At 36.3% G+C, this 22,659-nt stretch overlaps 1 pseudogene; it reads right to left on the reverse strand.

Annotated features, from left to right (window-relative positions):
* Window positions 1-14,993: 14,993 nt before the first annotated feature.
* On the reverse strand, window positions 14,994-16,413 carry LOC131752287 (dnaJ homolog subfamily C member 7 pseudogene; annotated as a pseudogene).
* Window positions 16,414-22,659: the final 6,246 nt, after the last annotated feature.

The following is a 22,659-nucleotide window of genomic DNA, read 5'->3' on the forward strand; positions in this document are numbered from 1 at the left end:
AAACCTTTTCATGATGTCCTATTGCCCATGCAAAAATGCCTAATCCTCCTGTACATCACATTAGTCCCTCCATCACAGAGCCCCTGCCTGCCTCTTCAGATGCATCTCTTACCAACCTCTCCCTCAAACTTCCTGCTCCGAGCTCTCTAAGTGCATCAAAGTCTGTAACATCTCTTGCCCTTGTAGACATGATCTTGCTTTCCTGGAAAGTTCTTTACCACCTTCTTCAAAAGTTAACTACTCACTGCCTTTTACGATTTTGTTGAAGCATCCCACCAGCCAGGAAGTCTTTCCTTTCTGTGTGACCCCTGAGGAACAGTTTAAATGACAATTGTAGAATATACCATGTTGTAATGACATCATCTTTTCATAGGTCTTTCTTCCAGCTCTTTCTCCCCATAGGCACTGAACTGAATTGCCCCATCATTTTAAATATTTTACCAAGAAACCTGTTTTTATCATTTTCTTTTTACTTATATAGCTGCCCACTAGAGCTTAAGATTAGGATGAGTTAAGATCACGATACATTAAGATATACTGAATCTGTATCATCTATATCAAAAGCAGATTATTTCAACATTCCTGTAACTTTATAGACATGAAGGTAGGGTTTCTGTTTGTCTTTTTAAAATGTTTCAGTAGCTCAAAGACCCCCACTGGTGCTCTTGGGACCTATGGGGCGCTTTGCAGGATCCTCTGATTTCTAGTTTTCCTCCCAGAATCTGTTGACCTTCTGTAAATTAGAAAGACAAAATAAAATTTAAAAACCCATACATAGGCTTCTTTTATATACGTCTCTTGAGTGAGTTCTCAGAAGTCCTGTAGCAGTGTTTTTCAACATATCAAAGCCTCTGCGGTATGGTTTGTTGTTGTTGGTTTCAATCAAACACAATTCAAACTACTATACTCATGCACCCCTTACATCTCATGGTTCTTCACATTTTTTTATTTAGCAAAAGCTAATATAATATTACAAAAAGAAGATAGTGACGAAAATCTCCCTAAAAGAATGACAGATTTTGAAATCTAAGCAAGAATCAGAGACTGCCTGGTGCAATATCTTAGTTTCTATAGTGGTTAATAGCAATAATCTCAGTGACCTCATGCTCCAAGCAAATTCCAGCCCAGGGGTCTCCCCATTATATCACCAATCCCAAACCCCAACCAACATTTGGTCTACATGAAAAATGGAAATGATGTGGGAACTGAGACAAATCAATAATTTTCTACTTTTTAGGCAAAAGCAAATTGTCTCAATTTTGCTTCAACTTTCTAAATATTTGGGACCAATAATATTTCCACTTTAACAAAGCAAATTTTAGCCCTAAGCCTCACTTCCTTTTGTCTGTATGAAGAGCTTACATACCAGATTTGAGGGTCAAGAAATGTGTAGCATTTGTATGGTGGTGTGCTGGCTCGCGTTTTCTCTGAGATCCTGCCTTCAGTTTTACATATTCCTGTTGTGTGTGAAATCATGGAACACACCACAGCCTGCAGTTAAGCTGGCTGACAGAACATAAATTGAATCAGTTCGTGGGAGCAAGGATTCAACGCTGGAAACATCCAGCGCATTCTGCTAGCAAGCCTTGTGCTATACATGCCTCAAGGGGATTTCCCCAGGATGTTTCTTTATAAGAGAAACATTTATAAAAACTACCCACTGTGCAAATCTGACATCAGTTAGTGGTTTCCATACAACTCGTAGGAGTGTTGCACAATTCTGTGAAGAGAAAGCACTGATGATCCAACAAAGAGACCTCCTGAGGGAAATAGGGGCCTGAGCATTCAGGAGGAAAACCCAAGCCTGTTGGATACAAAGATACTCGGGTTCTGATTCTTCCTTTACCTTCTTGCTCTACTTGAAAAAAGTCAGACCATGCGTCAAGATTCTAAGTATCCACGGAATCTTATTTTTCAAGGACTCAAGAAGAAAACGAACAAACAAAAATATATTTTTCATTCCCCAAGAGGTTAGGCAAGTCTATGAAAAGTGTAAAACTTGCAACATGTCTTAAGGAGGTTGCAATCTGATGGAGAAATCCAGTATTAAGTGTAAGAATGCAATGCAGGAGTTAAACAACGGGACTTCAGAGTGTAGGGTTGTTTAGTACCATAATTTTCCATAGCAATAAAATTGAGGGCAGGTGAGTGTTTCTAATCAGTTTGGGCTGCTATAGCAAATTACCATAGACTGGGTGGAACGAAGCATTTATTTGTCATAGAGCTGGAGGCTGGAAGTCTGAGATCAATGTGCTGGCAAATACGTTATGTGTTGAGAATCCAGTTATTGGTTTGCAGATGGCCATCTTCTTGCTATATCTTCAGACAGTGAAGAGCAAGAGAGAGGGCTAGCTCTCTTCCTCTTCTTATAAGGACCCTAATCCCAGTGAGACTCCACCCTCTTGACCTAATTTCCTCCCAGATGCTCCACCTCCCAATATCATCGTTGTAGGGCTCCGATTTCAACATATGAATTTTGAGGAAGCACAAACATGCAGCCTCTAACGTGTCCCCTTAATCACCACAGTCTATTCTTACTTCCACAGTAGTTGAGTTGGAGCTAAGCACATAGCCAAAACTACATTCCCAGCTACCTTCTCAGCTAAAGTCAAAATCTAAGTTCTCCCCAGTGGAGTGTGAGGACAAGTGATGTGTATGTGTGTCTTCAGATGTAAGCCGTATGATTGAGGGTGTGGCTTCTCCCCACTTTCTTCTCTATCTTCACCTGCTGGAACCCATACAGGGTAGAACTATGCAGATATTAGGGAGGTCCCCAGATGACCACGTGGAGCAGAACACCTACCAGCTGAAACACTCACTTAGGTTTGTCATGAACAAGAGAAATATATCACTAGATACTATATTTTGTGAAAAATGATAACCACTTTGCCATTTCCTAATGAACGGAGGAGTGAGCTAACATTTATATTGTACACCTATACCAATTAGATGCTTCACTGATTTGACTGAAAACTTCTTATAACATTTCTGCAAGGTTGATGTGATTATTCTTATTTTACAGATAAAGAAAATGAGTCTAAAGAGCAGTTAACTGACTTGACCAAGGTTGCACAGAAGACAGTAAAATGTCTTGGTGAGGAGTGGAATCTTGAGTCTCTTGACAAAGCCTGCCTCTGTCACTTATTAGAATGTAACCATTAATCTTACAAAGCCTCATTTTCTTCTTCTGTAGAATAAGGATAATGACAGAACCTGTCTCATAGGGTTCTTGGGAGGATTAAATGATATAATACACCTAAGGTGCCTGGAATATAGTTAGAGCTCCACAGGTGCTGGTATCTTTTTTCCAGTGCTAGTAAGTGGTTGTGAAAAATTCAAATGCAAATCTCTGAAGCTCCAAATCTCATAATCGTGTCACCCAAAGAGCAAGCTCTGGTGTTTAGATCTTGTTCTCCTCTGTGCTGCCTGTTTCATGCCTTTGGAGTATGTCTTCCCCTTCTTTCCACACCTGTGGATGCTCTAATTCTAACTTTTAAGGCCATGGGCAGATATTATATCTGTCACTGAAACTAACAGTGGTCATAAAGAAAATTCAGTTTCTTGCCATTAGAATGATTTTCCTCCATATCCAGGGAAAATATTTCATCCATTTAATACACAATGTAGTTACATAGGTATTCCAGTCAAAATACTCCAACATGTATATTTTTAAAAATAGTTAAGATATCATACTTTCCCTTACAGGACTTTAGAGCTAAATGTGCAGCAGTATTTTGTCTGTTCTTTTTTGTGTGTATGTCCTGAGGTTATTTCTCTTTCTTCCTAAGTATTCATGTACTGGTTCTGCCGGTTCCTTTCCTGCAAGCACATAAATGTGGCCATGTAAAGACCTGCATATGAAATAATTCACGTCCCAAAACATAGATGCCCTTGACTGATATCAGTCTCCAGTTTGGTCTGTAGTCCTTTACCTTCCTAACAGAATGTTTATCATCATAAGTAAAAAAAAATTATGAAGCCTTCTCATATTTCTCTAGAAGAACCCCTTACAACAGAACTTTGTGCAGTGATGGAAATCCTTTATATATGGATTGACCAATAGGGTAGCTAACAGCCACATATATCTTGGGGCTTGAGCCACATTGAGTACTTGAGGTGTGGCTAGTGGGACTGTGAAATTAAATTTTTAATTACTGCATATTTAATTTTAATTAATTGAAATGTAAATGGCAACATGTAGCTGGTGGCTACTGTATTCACAACGCATTTCTGAAGTCAGGTTGAGCAATGTCCAATAGATATGTAATATAAGTCACATATGTACCTTTTTTTTCTTTTTTTTTTTGGAGTATAACTGTTTTACAATGGTTAGTTTCTGCTTTACAACAAAGTGAATCAGTTATACATATACATATGTTCACATATGTACTTTTAAATTTTCTACTAGCCACCTTAAAAAGTTAAATAAAAAAGATTCAGGTGAAAGTTATTTTAACAATATATTTTTTTCTTATATCACCATGTAATCTTGTAAAATAAAATAAACAAGTACTTGACATTAAACTTTTGATGATGAAGTATTTAACATTGTTTTTTCATTATGTTTAGTGTATGGAAATAACTTTGTATATTTTACAATCTGTATATCTCAATTCAAACTAGACAGATTTCAAGTGCTCACCAGACACATGTGGCTGATGGTTACTATATTGGATACAGCAGCCCTATCCCATTAAAATGTATACTTTTTAGTGGTAAAAGTGTGCCTTTTTCATCAATAAATCCCTTGCTCGCAACACCATGCTGGCCCATAACATCTTTAATAAATATGTGTTTACTGACTCGCATCCACAGTGATCAATTCTCATTCTGGATTTACAGGTAAACCAAAGAATGCTTGCAATAATATATTAACCTCTTCTACTAGCTCTCCTATTTAGAGTTAAATGTTTATTTTTACAACTACCTAACAAGAGCTATGAGTTTCCATGTGTATCATCAAGTGTAATGTTTTAGAGCAGGGATCAGCAAACTTTTACTGTAAAGGGCCAAATAGTAAATATTTTAAATTTTGCAAGCCATACAGGCACTGTGGGCAATCACTCACCTCTGCTGCTCTAAGGTAAATGCAGCTATAAATGATATGTAAATGAATGAGTGTGGCTGGGTTCCTATAAAACTTTATTTACAAAATCAAGTAGTGGTCAGGATTTGGCTCTGAGGGCTGTATTTTGCCAATCTCTGCTTCAGAGTAAGGTCTGTATTTTAAATTTATTTTGTACCTCACACTTCTCCTATAGTACTACATAAACTAGAGGGAATTAATATTCAAATGTTTAGTAAATATGAGAAGAAAATACTCTGCTTATGCATAAAACCATTAACTCATATAGTAATTTATTCTTTAATGAAACATGTATTGCCTATTTAAATTGCTGCGTCCTCACTTTTGCAACATGCTAGACATGTAGTGAGTGATTAACAAATGTTTAATAACTAAAAAATAGATTAAATGGTCTGCTAAAGGCTGAAACAAGCCAGGAAAGCTTCAAAGAGGTGGTGACATTTATTCTGAGTATTAAAAAAATTGACACACACTCCTCAGTCAGGGGAGCAATGTCAACATAAATCATAAATCATGTCGATAAATCACGTATCATGTCAATAGTATGTACTCATGATGTGATGAAAGTAGTGCTTTTCTTCTGCGATTTACCTTTCAATAACTCATAACTAGGGTTTTATCATGTGAAGAACATCAGATTGCTTTCAATATAGGGGCATCCTAGAAAATATCTGACCAGTACTCCTCAAAATGTCAGGGTCATCAAAAGTGAGAAAAGTCTGAAAGGCTGTCACCCTTAAGATATGCCTAAGGACACATGACAACCTAATGTAATGTGGTGTCATGGGTGGAATCCTGGGACAGAAAAGGAACATTATGAAAAAACTAAGGAAATTGGAATGAAGTATGAACTTTAGTTAGTAAGAACATACCAATATTGTTTCATTAATTGTGACAAATGTACCATACTAATTAATGTAAGATGTTAATATTAAGGGAAATTGGGTGTGGGATATATGGAAACAGTCTGTACTGTCTACTTAATTTTTCTGTAAGTATAAAAGTGTTCTGAAAATATAGTCTATTTAAAAATAAATAAAGAGCAGATACAGCCTCCCAGCTAGCAGGACTGGAGTGCTAACTGCATTTAAAATGACACACACACACACACACACACACACACACACAATAGGGTTCACCAGAAAAAAGAAAAGGGCACATCATTGCAGGTAGCATGAACACCATGTACAGAGAAATGGTGACTTGGTGTATTCTGTGCCTTGCACTTCTTGTAACAGCCAGGGAGAGGCACGGGATGTGTTGAGGTGGAGTGGGGTAAACATGACCGAATTTATTTTTTAAAACTGAAGGGTAGGGCTTCCCTGGTGGCGCAGTGGTTGAGAATCCGCCTGCCGATGCAGGGGACACGGTTCGTGCCCCGGTCCGGGAAGATCCCACATGCCGTGGAGCGGCTGGGCCCGTGAGCCATGGCCGCTGAGCCTGAGCGTCCGGAGCCTGTGCTCCGCAACGGGAGAGGCCACAACAGTGAGAGGCCCGCGTACTGAAGGGGGAAAAAAAAAAAAACAAAAAAACTGAAGGGTAGTGGTCAGATTAGGAACAGAGGCAATTTTCAGGGGACATTGAAATGGTAGTAGGGGTTGAGTGTATTTCTTTTTGCAGTAAGGTAACATTTGTAGCATTAATCTCTTTTCCCCTATTTAAAACTAATACAATCTATTTATTAGGTATTGAAACAAGTGTATTAGTATCCTGTGGCTTTTGTAACAAATTACCACAAAAAATATTGGCTTATAAACAACAATAATTTATCTCTTTCTTTTCACTATTTAAAACTACCTTCTAGGCTGAGTCATTTTCTACCAGCAGAGAGAGTCCCAGAAGAACTAAGATCGATTTATTCTAATTTTTTTTTCTTTTCTTCTGTTATTCAATTCCTGTTGTGATAATGGTATTGAGGAGTGAAGGCTTTGAGTGTCTAGAACCATGCTAAGGAACTCGGTGTGAAGTTTACACAGTAAACTGTAATATTCTCTGTTAATATCCCCATTGTATAGATGAGTAAACAGAGGCACAAGAGAGATTGAGTTACCAGTCCTAGGCCTAACAGGAAGAATCCAAATCTTTACACAACATGGTACGATTGTTGCCCTAACAAGTATTATTGTGATTAAAAGCGATACTCTTTTGTTTAAGTGAGAGATGATTATGGTTATTACTTTTGCTTTAAAGATTCTCATTACTGTATAAGTGAACCCACATAGACTTGTGAAAAGGAAATATGTCTAAACCAGGATACAGACCTGATACCCTAGCAGAATATTTTGAAAATATGTCACCCTAGGTCACCAGATGGTGCAATGTTCATCTCAGTATTGATGACACTACTACAGAATTTGAAAAAAATCTATGTGTAAAAAGCTATTAGCTGTCGAAGCAAGTGTATTAGTATCCTGTGGCTTTTGTAACAAATTACCACACACAAAAAATGTTGGTTTAAAAACAACAGAAATTTATGTCTCAAAATTTTGGAGACCAGAAGTCTAAAATCAAGGCATTGGCTGGACCACACTTCTACTGAAAGTTCTAGAGGAGATTCCTTCCTTGTCTCTTCTAACTTCAGATGGTACCAGATATTCCTTGGTTTGGGGCTGCAAAGATCTAATCTTTGCTTCCATCTTCATATGGTCCTTTTCTCTCTGAATCTGTTTCTGGTGTGTCTCTTTTAAGGAATCTTGTCATTGGACGTAGGTCTCATCCATATAATCTAGGATGAGCTCATCTCCAGGATCTTTAACTTAATTACATCTGCAGAGATTATTTTTCCAAAAAAGGTCACATTCACAGGTTCCAGGAATTGAAATGTACATTTCTGGGGCCATTATTTAAACTAATTCATCTAAAAAAACTCATCCAAGATTCTATGAATTCCATTTTTAGAAAAACAATCAGTGGGGAAAACATTTACCCTCTTTACACCTTGTGGCGATAGATACCACCATTTATGCTGTAGTCCCTGCCTGACTCGTGACTGCATTGTGCACAAGGATATTGGTCACAATTTTAGGATGACTTTCCCATGCTTTAAGCTATTATCAGGCTAGAAAGTAAGCTAGTGATTGGAATCAGAATGCAGGGCTTTTGAGTTTTTCCACCTCACCAGTAATTCTGACCTGAAATGTTCAGATACCTAGAGGTCTGGGAAAGCAGCAATAAGAGACCATGGGCTATTTCCTGTATTTTGAAGAGCCTAATTGAAATTGTTCATTTGCTTATAGACAAGATGTGCAGCATAACCAAAATGTCAATCTCTTCTATTTTGGACTGGAATAGAATGAACTCAATGTAGTAACACTGACTGACCCCTTAGGATTTTAAGTGATGACTAGCCATCATATAGATGTTGTCCTTGTTCATTTCAAAAACAGAAAAGTCTTGCAGCCACTATGGAAAACAGTATGGCAGTTTCTCAAAAAAACTAAAATATAAGTATTGTATGACCCAGGAATTCCACTCCAGGGTATACACCTGAAAAAAAAAAAATGAAAACACTAATTTGGAAAGATACATGCACCCCAATCTTCATAGCAGCATTATTTACAATTGCCAAGATATGGAAGCAACCTAACTGTTCATCAGCAGATGAATGGCTAGAGAAGATGCAGTATATATATATATATATATATATATATATATATATATATATATATATATATATATATATACAATGAAATACCACTCAGCCATAAAAAAGAATGAAATTTTGCCATTTGCAGCAACATGGATGGACTTGAAGGGTATTATGCTAAGTGAAATAAGTCAGATAAAGAAAGAAAAATGCTGTATGTTATCACTGAGATGTATAATCTAAAAAGTACAACAAACTAGTGAATATAACAAAAAGGAAGTATGCTCACAGACATAGAGAATAAACTAGTGGTTACTAGTGGGGAGAGGGGAGTGGGGAGGGACAAGACAGAGGTAGGGGTTTAAGTGGTACAAAGTACTATGTATAAATAAATAAGCTGCAAGAATATATTGTATACCACAGGGGATATAGCCAATATTTTATAATAACTATAGATGAAGTATAACCTTTAAAAATTGTGAATCACTCTGTTATACACCTGTAACTTATGTAATATTGTACATTAACTATATATCAATTTTTTTTTTTAAGTTAGAAAAAACAAACAGAAAAGTCTGGTCAGAGTTGTTCAAGATACTCTGCTTACATGTATTCTGTTATGTGCTTTAGCAAAAACTACTGTGTGTTGGGAATGAAAAGTGAAGGAGAAGTCATAATGATAGCTACAATGTTTATTCCTTACTTGTACATCATATTAAAGCAGAGTTTCATGAGCTATCTGAACCAGTGATGCACTTTCACCACCTGCACCTTGTAATTTCAGTAATTGAAGATACCAAGATACCCATACCCTAAAGATTGAAGACTTCTACTACAGGACATTTTTTAGTTAGCCTGACTTCCAATTTCTTTGATAAAGATACATTTATTTTATCTTGTAAGCCATTCAGGATAGATAATTAATACCAGGATCTAGTTTGAACATGGAACAGACAAACTGTGGAGAGAGGAGTCCATATATCTGTCTGTTTTACTGGCTATGGAGACAGCAATTCTAAGATCTAAAGCAATGGACTGAGATGGTAATCAGGCTGGTGAGAATAAAAGCTTGGTAGGGACCGCTTTAGTGAGTAATCTCAGCAGCTTTCTGTTGACGCACAGCCCATGATTCAGACCTCATAGCGTGTGAGAGCAGAGACCTTGAATCTCTGACTCTCTCCTTACTCTGACAACAGGGATTTTATCAGAGGTCTATGTAAGCCTGGGACTTTGGACATGTATCATATCCATTCCATCTGAAGAGTTACTATAATCTTCTATCCTTGAGCTTATAATGGTTATGCAATTTCCCCAGAATGTTGGGTATTTTACCTTCAACTCTGGTGTGGAAGTTTTCCATACTGAGGCGATAAGAACAGTATGGCTCTTTATGACATCTCTCTCATAAATACGCATTTGAAAGCACTGCAAGTTAGCATGGGTCTGTGGTTAAAAATGAGTTGTCTGATCGCGGTTGTGACTTCTGGCCTGAAGTTGCTGAAAGATTTGGTGATTGTCCAGTTAATTTGATCAATGCTGACAGCATAGTCTTCCCACTCCAATGCAAAACATGTCTGCTTCACTTCACATTTTTTAATAACATGTTATTAAGATATACTTCCATACCGTACAGTTTACTAATTTAAGATATACTCTCCAGCATTTTATAAAGATTTTTTTTGATGTGGACCATTTTTAAAGTCTTTATTGAATTTGTTAAAATATTGCTTCTGTTTTATGTTTTGGTTTTTTGGCTGTGAGGCATGCGGGATCTTAGCTCCCCAGCCCAGGATCGAACCTGCACCCCTTGCATTGGAAGGCGGATTCTTATCCAGGGAAGTCCCTCTCAAGTGTTTTATAGAATATTCAAAAAGTTGCATATAGTTCAGCCCTATCTAACTTCAGAACATTTTCATCATTCCAAAAAGAAACTCCATAAACATTAACAATCACTCTTCATTCCCCCCACCCCCATCCCCATCCCCTGGCAACCACTGGTATAATAATTTCTGTCCCTATGTATTTGCCGCATTGAATGTATGTGGAATCACATATGTGATCTTTTGTGTCTGGCTTCTTTCACATAACATGGTATTTTCAAGGCTCATCTATGTTGTAGCACATATCCAGAGCTTCATTCCTTTTTATGACTAACATTCCATCGTCTGTATTTACTGCATTTTGTCTATCCTTTCATCAGTTGATAGACATTGGGGTTATTTCCACTTTGGGGCTATTATTAATAATGTTTTAAATTTTATCTTTATTATTAATATACTTTTGTATAATTTGTTATGTGAACATATGTTTTCATATCTCTTGGGAGTACACCTAGGAGTGGAATTTCTGGGTTATATGGTAACTAAGTTTAATATTTTGAGGAACTGGAAAACTGATTTCCAACATAGTTTCATAATTTTATCTTCCCATCAACAATGGATATTTCAGTTTTTTCATACCCTTGCTGAAACTTGTTATTGCCCGTCGTTTCTATTATGGTCATAATAGTGTGTGTGAAATGGTATTTTATTGTGGTTTTGATTTACATTTCCTTAATGACTAATGACATTGAGCATTTTAATTACTTACTAGCAATTTTTATATCTTCTTTTGGGAAATGTCATTTTAGAACTTTTGCACGTTTTCATTGGGTTTTAAGAGTTGTAATAGCTTTTTTATTCAGAAAATAGTTCTTTATCAGATACATGGTTTGCTCACACCATGATTTTCTAACATAAATGAATTCGCTTTTCACTTATTTGTTGGTGCTCTTTGAAGCACATTTTTAATTGTGATAATGTTCAATTTATCTATTTTTTCTTGTAATTTTGCTGTCATATCTAAGAAACTGTTGTCTAATTCAATGTCATGAAGAACTCTGCCTATGTTTTCTTCTCAGAGTTTTATAGTTTTATCATCTACATTTAGGCCTCTCTTTCATTTAGAGTGCACTTTTGTATATGGTAGGTGGTAAGGATCCAACTTCATTCTTTTGCATGAAGATATCCACTTGCCACAGCACCATTTGTTGAGAAGATTGTCTTTACCCCATTCAGTTTTCTTGGAACCCTTGTCAAGAAATCAACCCCCCATAAGTGTAAAGACTTATTTCTGGGGCTTCCCTGGTGGCGCAGTGGTTGAGAGTCCGCCTGCCGATGCAGGGGGCGTGGGTTCGTGCCCCGGTCCGGGAGGATCCCGCGTGCCGTGGAGCGGCTGGACCTGTGAGCCAGGGCCGCTGAGCCTGCGTGTCCGGAGCCTGCGCTCCGCAGTGGGAGGACCACGGCAGTGAGAAGCCCGCGTAACGCAACAAAACAAAGACTTACTTCTGGACTCAATTCTATTTCATTCATCTATATGTCTATTTTATGCCTGCACCATATTATTTGATTACTGTAGTTTTATAGCAAGTTTTGAAATCAGGAAGTGTGAACCCTCCAACCTTGTTATTTTTCAAGATGGTTTTGGCTATTCTTAGTCTCTTGAGTTTCCAAGTGAATTTTGGAATTTTTCAGTTTCTGCAAAGAGGTCAAATGGTATGCTGATAGGGAGTGCATTGATTTTTCAGAACAATTTGAAGAGTAATGACATTTTAACACTATTAAATGAACATGGGATGTCTTTCCATTTATTTAGATCATCTTCAATTTATTTCAATGATATTTTTCAGTTTTCAGTGTATTAGTGATGCACTTCTTTTTTAAAATTTATTTCTATGTATTTTATTATTTTATGGTCTTGTGGATGGAATTATTTCTTAAATTTATCTTTGAAATTGAATTTTTTATATTGTTCATATCCTGCAATAGTGTTTAACTCATTTATCAACTGCAATAGTTTTGTGATGAGTTTGGTAGGATTTTATATACAAGATCATATCATCTGCAAATAGTGGTAGTTTTATATCTTCCTTTCCAATCTGGATGTTCTATTTCACTTTCTTGTCTAATTTTCCCATCTAGAATCTCCAGTACAGTGTTGAATAGAAGACATGAGAGTGAAATTCGTGTCTTGTTTTGATCTTAAGGGAACGCATGCAGTCTTTTACCATTAAATATCAAGTTAATTGTGGATTTTCCATTGCTGCTCTTTATAAGGTTAAGCAAGTTCCATTCTACTAGGTTTGTTATGTGTTTTATCATGAAAATGTGTTGAATATTATAATTTTTTTCTGCATCTTTTGAGCTAATTATGTGAATTTTGCCCTTTATTCTATAATATGGAATGTATTAATCAACTTTAGTATGTTGAACCAGCCTTGAATTTCTGTAGCATTTTCCATTTTGTTATGGTGTTTAAATCTTTATATATGCTATGGGTAACAGTGGCCTTATAGAATGAGTTGGGAATTGTTTCCTCATCTGTATATTTTTTGGAAAGGTTTGTGAATGATTGTTGTTAATTCTTTTTTTAAAATATTTGGTAGAATTCACTATTCGGTAGAATCTATGTGGGTGGGCTTTTCTTAGTGGAAAGAATTTTTGTTACTAATTCACTGTCTTTACTTGTTATAGGTTTAATTTATATCTTCTATTTCTTCTTAAAGCAGATTTAGTAGTTTGTATCTTTCTAGGAATTTGTTCATTTCTTCTAGATTTTGAATTTGATGGCATATAATAGTTCATAATATTCCCTTATGTTTTACTTTCTATATATGTCTTAGGTGATGTCCTTCTTTTATTCCTAATTGGAATTTTCTTTCTTTCTTAGTTAGGCTAGGTAATGGTTTGTCAATTCTGTTGATCTTTTCAAGAACCAACTTTTTATTTTGTTGATTTTCCTTACAGTTTTTCTTCTTTATTTTTCATTAATTTCTGCACTAATCTGTATTATTTCCTTCCTTCTGCTTGCTTTAGGTTTAATATTCTTTCCTTTTACTATATTTTTCCCTAGTGGAAGGTTAAGTTATTAATCTAAGTTCTTTTTTAATATGTGTTTACAGCTGTACATTTTCTTCTAATGACTGCTTTAGCTATGTCTCATAAGTTTTGTGTTACCATTTTAATTCAGTTCAAAGTATTTTGTAATTTCCCTTTGAATTATAGGGGAAATTACAAAGAAGAATCCCACTGATTCTTCTTTGACCATACTTAGGAACATGTTTAATTTCCACATATTTCTAAATTACAAAGAGATTGCTCCAATGAGCTCCATTCCTACTCCCCTCATCTCCACTGTATGGACATACAAATTACAAATGTATACACTATAAACATATCAACACAGTTTTATAAGGATTGCTTTATGCAGTTTTTAAAAATCAGAGAGGATTAGAAAAGTGTTACAAGTGAAAATACACTGATACTGTCTTTTATATTTACCTCAACCAGTGTTCTTTATTTCTTCATGTAGATTTAAGTTACTGTTTAATATCCTTTTACTTCAGCTTGAAGTTAAATGTTTTATTATTTCTTGTGGAGCAGACTTGCTATCCATGAATTCTCTGATTTTATTTACTTGAGAATGTCTTAATTTTTCCCTCATTTTTCAAGGTTAATCTTGTCAGATGTAGAATTCTTAGTTGACAGTCTTCTATTTCAGCACTTTAAACATGCCATCCCACTGCCTTCTGACCTTCCTGATCCCTAATGAAAAGTCAGATGTTATCTTACTAAAGATAGCTTGCAGATGATAAGTTGCTTTTCTCTTGTTACTTCCGCATTCTTTCATTATCTTGGTTTTCAGCAATTTGACTAAGATGTCTCTAAACATGGATCTCCTTGTGTTTATTCTACATAGAATTTATTGAGTTACTTAGATTACAGTATAATACTTTTTGGTCAAATTTGGGAAGTATGAGACCATTCCATCTTCAGATAGTCTTTCTATACCTTTCTCTCTCTCCAGTCCTTTTGGGGCCTACATTAGCCATATGTTGGTATGCTTGATGGTGTCCCATAAGAACCAAAAGGCCCTGTTGTTTTTATTTATTCCTTTTTCATTTTCTTTCTCAAACTGGATAATCTCAATTGACCTTTTTTCATGATAACTGATTCTTCCTTCTGTCACTGTAATCCCTTGTTGAGCCCTTCTAGTGAATGTTTTATATTAGTCATTTTACTTTCCAACTGTAGAATTTCTACTTGGTTCATTTTATGTTTTGTTTTGTTTTGTTTTTTAATAAAGTTAAACAGTAAAACAAAAATTCACAAGCTTCCCTGTCCACCCCCCACCTCCCTCCCTTACCCACAGTCTTCAGTGCTGGCTCCCTTTCCTTCACCCCCCTCACACAGACACTGGGTATCCAACTGAGAACGAAACTGCTCTAAGTACGTGGATCATGATGAAGGGAGGAGGTGAACTGTGTCCACACTGGAGGTTAAACTGAGCAAATCTGCATTTTCTGGGTTCTGGATGGTTTCCTTTCATTAGCCAAATTGAAAAAGGAAATTCCCTGGACCCGATGCTTCAAAGCTGAAGCCCCCAGGACCGCCAAAGAATACCTTGAAGATATTGTTTGCATCAAAATGACCCATATTCATGCTCTCTTCAACCAGGTCTTGTTCACTGTCATAGCGAGTCTTTTTCTTGGGATCAGAGAGAATGGTAAAAGCTTCTCTGACTTCCTTGAACATTTTCGCCTCCTCCTTCTGAACTTCAGCAATGGCTCCACTGTGCCAATCTGGATGGTGCATCAAGACCCGTTTCCGATAAGCTTTCTTGATCTCGTCCTCAGAGGCATTCTTGTCTACTCTAAGAATCTTGTAGTAATCTTTCCTCTTACTCTTCTTCAGTTCCAGCTGTGCATTTTTTAGGAGCTGTTTGTGTTCTTTTGTTTTCTCAGTCTGATATACGTTTTCATAGTCCTGTACTGCTTCTTCATAGTGTTCTGTGTCCATGTAACACTGACCTTTTCTGAAGTAGGCTTTGATATAAGTGTCATCAAGCTTCACTGCATTTGTGCAGTCTTCTACTGTATCATCTAGTTTCCTAAGCTTGGAATTAACCATACCCCAATGACAGTAGAGTTTAGCATTTGTTTTTATATTATTGGGGTCTATCCCCAGGACTTCTGTGTACAGTTCACATGCTAGTTTCTAATTTCCATCTTTAAATGCTTTATTCCAATCTTCTTTCTTTTCTTTAAGTGCATTGGCCTTTCTGCAAGTGACACAGGCCTTCTCATGGTCAGGAGCCATCCTGAGAGCTTGGACAAAAGATTGAACTGCCTTCTCAGTACAATCTTCATAATCAAGGCAAAGACCTTGTACATACAGAGCATCAACATTGGTGAAATCCATTCCTAAAATGTCACTGGCCACACACTGTGCTTCTGGATAATAACCCAGCATTGCTAAACATTCTGTTTTGAGGATTTTGAAGCGATGGGAGGCAGGGGCATATTCTAGGGCATGGTCCATGCAAAAAACACAACCTTCCAAAAATCCCGCTTCTCAAAATCCGTTTCTGCTATTTTCTCATATTCTATGACTGCATTGGCATTCTTGAACTCCTGTTGTGCCTGAGCATTTTTGTGACCCAGTTCTAGGGCTCTCTGGAAACCACGACATACCACCATGGCATTCCCTAAAGATAGGTGACATTTGTCCTCTCGTAGATGTCCCTCACTGACTGCTGTGCATCTCCAAGAGCTTCCCAGAACTTTCTGAGCATCATCAAGTTGGCTGCTCAATTCCCGTAATAGCTAGCATTTTTAGGACACATATCTCTTTGCTTCCTTGTCATATAGCAGCTCTGGTTCAATCGCTGTCATTACCACATTGTACTCCGGAGAAGCCGCCATCTTACCTCCGGGACCCTCTACTTGGTTCTTTTTTAAACTTCCTATCTCTTTACTGATATTCTTTATTTGGTGACACATATTTCTCATTTTTATATAAGTTTTCCTTTAGTTCTTTGCATGTATTTATGATAGCTGATTTAAATTCGAGTAAGTTTAACATCTTACTAGAATTCTCTGGGTCAGTTCCTATTGACTGCTTGTTTTTCCCATTGCCTGTGTATGGGTTATACTTTGTTTCTTTAGGTATCTTGTAAGTTTTTATTGATTATCTAGACATTTAGAATAATGTGCTATGACACCTTTAGAAATCCAATTCTCTCTCCCACTAGGGTTTGTTGTCATTGTTATTTGTTTTATTGTTATTGTTATTTAGTACTTTTTTGACTATTTCTTTAAAGTGTGTATTATTTGTTATGTGTGGTAATTGATGTGTGCTCAGTTATCCTAGTTGTAAGCTAACAAATAGAGATTTTCTTAAATGTCGTGAACCAGTGAGTCTACCAACCTTTGCTGAGAGGCTCTGTTGAGCATGTCTTTAATGTTTTGACAAGCAGTCTTCCTCTCTGTCTTAGCCTTCACTTCCTGATTGTGCGGAGCCTGACAAAGCCCTAAGTTTTACCTCTGACTGGTGTCACTACCTCAGGCAACTGTTATGTTAAACAATTGCTGCTGATTCTTTCCAGCAAATACCATACAGGTTAGGGCTGTTGACAGAGAGTGAGTTCTGAGTTGGGTCAAGTAAAAACAAGCACTGAAACTGGACTTTTCATCATGCCACAAACAAGTCAAAGGGTGACAGTTCTCTGGGGCTTTTTAGGAAGCTCCAAACTATTCTGGCTCATCCAGTGGCTGCTAGACTATTTGATTTCACAGTTACTATAGCTGTGAGACTATTGCTTTTCAAAGCTCACATGGAGCTGGAGAGAGAGTGATCGGATTATGGCAAACTAAAAGACTGCAGGGCTCACTGTTTTTACTAAAATTTAGTTGTTTTTCCTTGAATAAACATTTCATGGATTTTGCAAGCCTTTAATTCATTTGCAGTTTATATAGCTTTTATAGGGGAGAGGATTTTCAGAAATCTTTACTCAGACGTTCGGAAATCAAGCCCCTCTGCTTCACTTTTGATGATCGAAACAAATAGTTCCCATTTGTATAGTATGCTAGTATTTACAAAGGACCCTCACGTAATACCTCTTTTTCTTTTTAAATTTTGATTTGTGAAATACTTTAAACATAAAAAGTAGGGAAAACAACTTATAGAGTATTCTTGTACTCACTATCCAGATTTAACAGATGAACTATTTTGCGATATTTGCTTAATTTTTCTCTTTTTATTTTGAAAGAAAGAAATATGTTGATTATTTCTCCTTCTTACCCTCTAAAGAGGCTCCTTCTCTTCTGAGGTTCACATTTGTTAATGCTAACCATATTTGCAAACTTTTGTACATGAATGCATAAAAATACATGTGTGTTTATCTATATGTATATACTGTTTTGTGTATTCTTTAAAAGATAGCTTACTTTTATACATTTCTTTTTGAAACTAGCATTGCTTTATCATTTTGACATTTATCATGATGATGCATATAAATCTATAGTTTAACAGAATAACACTTCATTAAACTATCAAATATACTCTATTCAGTCTTATACCGATGACAGTTCAGGACAGTTGTGAGTGGTGTGAGCTCTGAAGCCAGAAATCCTTCACTCTAATCCCTTTTGGGTTACTTTTATTTGTAACTTAGGGGAAATTATTTAACTGCAGTGCCTTGATTTACTCATATGGGTATAACAATAGTACCTACCACATAATTTTTAGGATTAAATTACATAGTACAAATGAATATCTTAAAAGAGTTCTTGGGAAACAGTAAGGTCTTGGCAAGAATTAGTTCCTATTATAAATGCTGCAGGAAACACCCTCATACATATCTCATGAAATTTCTGGATAATAAAATATGCAATGTCCAGCTCAAAAGAATGTTACCAAGGTGCATTTCCACTAGCTTTTCCCACATTCTAGTCATATATTGATGGAATCAGACAACCAGCCTGGGTCAAGGTATTTGACATGCATACATTCAACAAAAAAATCAGTGTCCAGAATGCACGTTTACTGAAACCTTCTGTTAGTTTATAAGAAAAAATGTTCCCATTAAAAAATGGGAAAATAAGTGTGAATAGAAAATTCACTGAAAAAGAAACTCCCATGACCAATGGAGTCAGAGAGGCTAATTGACTAACTGGTAGTTAGAAACCTTGTAAGTAAGTGATCCAAAGTAGCTTTAATGCACATTTCCCAAGTCCACACCCAGACTTTCTCCACTACTCTGCTTTTCTTCCAATTAATCCTCCAATTACTGAATCTCTGCTTCCCTCAGCGATGTGTAACAGCAGCGTGTTCCTCCTGCTTTTGGAGTGTCCTTTTATTTAAACAAAAACATTTTTTTCTAGGAAGATTTCTCTAAGCTGAAATTAGCTAGAGCAACTTGTAACACATGGTGTGTTATCTACGGATGTGTGCATGCGTTTAAAAAATCTGTGTAGTTGTTTCTACAAATGTATGAATGTAACAGGTGTCCAGGCACACATGTGTTTTTCATAGCTACTGCTTGCAAAAGAGTTGATGGAAGCGATCTCCTTTCCGAATAGCAACAGGGCTAACACAGCTATTCACTACAATTCACATTTACTGAAATGAAACAGGAATTTGGCAACTTGAAGTGGAGTTACCAGAGGTTGGTATGCTCATGGCCTTCTAAAATATATGAGGGAAAAACATTTCCTATCCAATCTTTGACATTCTATGTTCCAAAAGATTTTTATTTTAACCCCAGTCTTAATTGCCCTTCAGTATCAAAATTAATTGTATTTTCTGCTAAAAGGCCAGTGCAACTTAAGGTTGCCCTGGGGTCTTGGCAGCCAATGCATCTTCTGTAAGTGCCTTGATTGCCGTCTGTGGAGAGGAATGCTGGGAAAGATGTGCTTGACTGAGGCTATACATTACAGTCCAATTAATGTGAAGATCACTACATGAGTCTTTATCTAGTAACTGTTGTAATCTCTAATGGAGACTACAGAGAGAGCAGAGGGACATTTAGAATCCACTCTCTCTGCCAGGCATAAAGGGGAATGGCTTTGGTTGTTACCGTTATATACACCAGGGCAACTTCTCTCAATTTTTCTGTCCCACAAATGCCACTCTTACTCCTACCGTCTCAATTAAGAATTCAAAACAAAAGCCAGAACCTTCAAGATACATGTGAATATGGGCATTACCAAGTATAGCAGTGGTTCCTAGCAAGGGCTCTGAAGTCAGGGACCTTGGTGAGAATTTCAGGCTATTTGAGTTGAGTTATTAAAACCCTCTAAGCCTCAGATACATCAGTCAATAATGGGAATGAAAATTGCATCCCTTTCATAAAATTATTAGAATGATTCAATAGCCTCTGGGTTAAAGAATCCTGAGTCCTAAGCAATTTGTACACATTTGCTTTTATTACACTGTTATTGAATATTAAAGAAAAATAAAGTTGTGAGTGTGTCCCAAAGTCAGGACATCCAAGGTAACTCACCATGATTATTCATTGTGTGGTCTTCTAATGTCAGCTTTTTAGTCGTTGTCTTTGCTGCCTTGATTCCTCTGTGGTCATTGAGTATTTTCTAGGCCCACTTGAGCTCAACTCTCTCTTTGGGATAAAAGTTTGAGTATAGGAATTTTTTGACTTCCACCATAGAAGGACTGGCTTGTTCAACCCTTCTCTTGTGAGTGCTACTTGTCAATACTGCCTTCCATCAGTGGTTCCTCATGTTTCCCTTTCTTTACCTCTGGTCTCTTCATGCCTCTGTCTTACAGATCCTCTCTGAGCTTTTTAAACACCCCCACTGGATACATATGAGATTCTACTGAGAATAGGGGGAGAATGTCTGCTACCTCATACCAGAGGACTTAGTCAATTTCCTTTCTCGATCTCTCACCCTTTGAGAACAGGGTCTTCCCTTCTCTGATACCTTCAAGGTCAAAATGGAATAGAAGATTTGAACCAGCCTCCATATCATGAATTACAGGATATCATACACTCTCTATTTCTCACTATAATACAGATATATATATATATATATATACATACACACACATGTATACCTATGTTCTGGTACTAAGCAGACTACTCAGTGGACTGCCACACCTAGACGTTTTAGCTAAATTTGGAAGAGTGTCTATAAAGAATTAATATTATGCTAACCAAAAATCAGGTGTGTTTGTTCAAAATCTTTTTACGCCAGGTTTATCATTATTGCAACTTTAATTAATGAATATATAAATGGATGAAATATGAGTGTGAGTTGTTGTTATTATAAAAATTAAATTGATAGTTTGGGAGAGACAAGATAAAAGAAAATTACTGTCTTAGTCATTGTCTTCAGGCTACTATGACAAAAATCCCACAGACTGGGTGGTTTAAACAGCAAACATTTATTTCTTACAGTTCTGGAGGCTGGGAAATCCACGATCAAGGTGCTGGACAATTTGGTTCTTATAAGAGCCCTCTTCCTAATTTGCAGATGGTTGCCTTCTGTAATGTCTTCACATGATGACAAAAGAGAGGTCTATTCTTTTTCTCTTCTTATAAGGACACGAATTCCATCATGAGTTCTTGAACCTAATTACCTCCCGAAGACCCCACCTTCTAGTACCATGATATTAAGGGTTAGGGCTTCAATATATGAATCTAAGAGGGTTACAAACACACAGTTCATAACAATCATCAAAAATATTTGTTGGGAATTAAGTATGGGTGATAAAACTAATGTGAAATAATAGCAAAAACCATGTAAGACAGTGCGCTTAACTTTCTGAGCAAGTGCCATGTTACTGCACTCATTAAGCACCATTTTAAAGAACTGAAGATCATTGCTGATACATTATAGATGTGGCTTGTGTTCTTCATGAACTGGGTAATTTCCATAATTTAAAATAAAATAAAGTATTTTAATTGTGCATACTTATTTTTAGGATTATTATTTTATTATTATTTATTTATTTATTATTATTTATTATTATTTATTTATTTATTATTTTATCTTATTATTATTTTATTATTTTATTTTAAATAACTTTTTAAAAGTCCTAACCCTGTAGTCAGAGAAATGACGTGTATAAAGTTCAGAAATAGTTTAGAACTTTGAGAGGCATTCTAGGGTATGACCCCCATCAGGATCAATCCTCCTGTGCTATCTCCTCTGTCTTCTTCACTAAGCCAAAAGGCCATGTCAGAGGAGAGAGCTATGAGGTTCAGAGACATAAACCAAAGAAAATATTTGTTATGTCATCATTCTCCATTTTGTTAGAACTAAACAAAGAACTAAAAATAAAATTACATGAAAAATAGCCTTTATTTACATTTGTTGTATTCAAGGTAGAGGTGACCTGTGAAGATTCCAAAGAGGCCTTCTGATATACTTTCCAGGACTTTACTGGGTGTCAAAACCGAGGATGACCCTGATCCTTTACTATGTGAAACTTTCTTTTGCAATTCATGAAACTCAGAGATAGAAAACCAAAGTACAGAGGCAAAGAAGATGGGGTGAAACACCAGGAGAAACTAGGAGAAACAAAAAGTAAAGGAATTCAAGAGAACAAGAGCAGAATTTTCTGAGGGGAAACACTCTTAATACACATATGTGTATTTATAAATTCACAAATAATTATGAAGCTAACATTGAATGGGAGTTTACCATAGGTTGTCTCCTTATAATTTCTTGCTATATAAGAAATTATTTTCTTGAGTGAAAGAAGAAGGTTTACCTTTAATTCAAGTGTTTCTGAAAGCCTACCTCATCCATGACAAGCAGTAGACTTATGTTAATTGTATCAATCAAGGTAAAAATTTCATAAATTGCAAAAGAAATTTTGGCATGGTAAAGGATCAGGGACACCCTGGTCTTGACACTCAGTAAAGTGTATCAGAGGGCCTCTTCAGAATCTTCACAAGATCACCTCCTACCTCAAACAAATCAAGTAAATAAAGGTAAATAAAACATAAGTAAATAAAGGTTATTTCTTATGTAACTTCACTGCTTTTTTTAAAGTTCTTTAAGACTATAACAAAATAGAGAATGATGACTTAACAAATATGAAAAATTTTTTATATTCTCTAATACATCATGAATTGATAAAGTAAATGCATGTATAATGTTAAAAATGAAAAAGTAACTTCATCATACTGTTTACAATGAAAA

This window comes from Kogia breviceps, chromosome 3 (assembly GCF_026419965.1).
Source record: "Kogia breviceps isolate mKogBre1 chromosome 3, mKogBre1 haplotype 1, whole genome shotgun sequence".
NCBI classification, from domain to species: Eukaryota; Metazoa; Chordata; class Mammalia; order Artiodactyla; family Physeteridae; genus Kogia; species Kogia breviceps.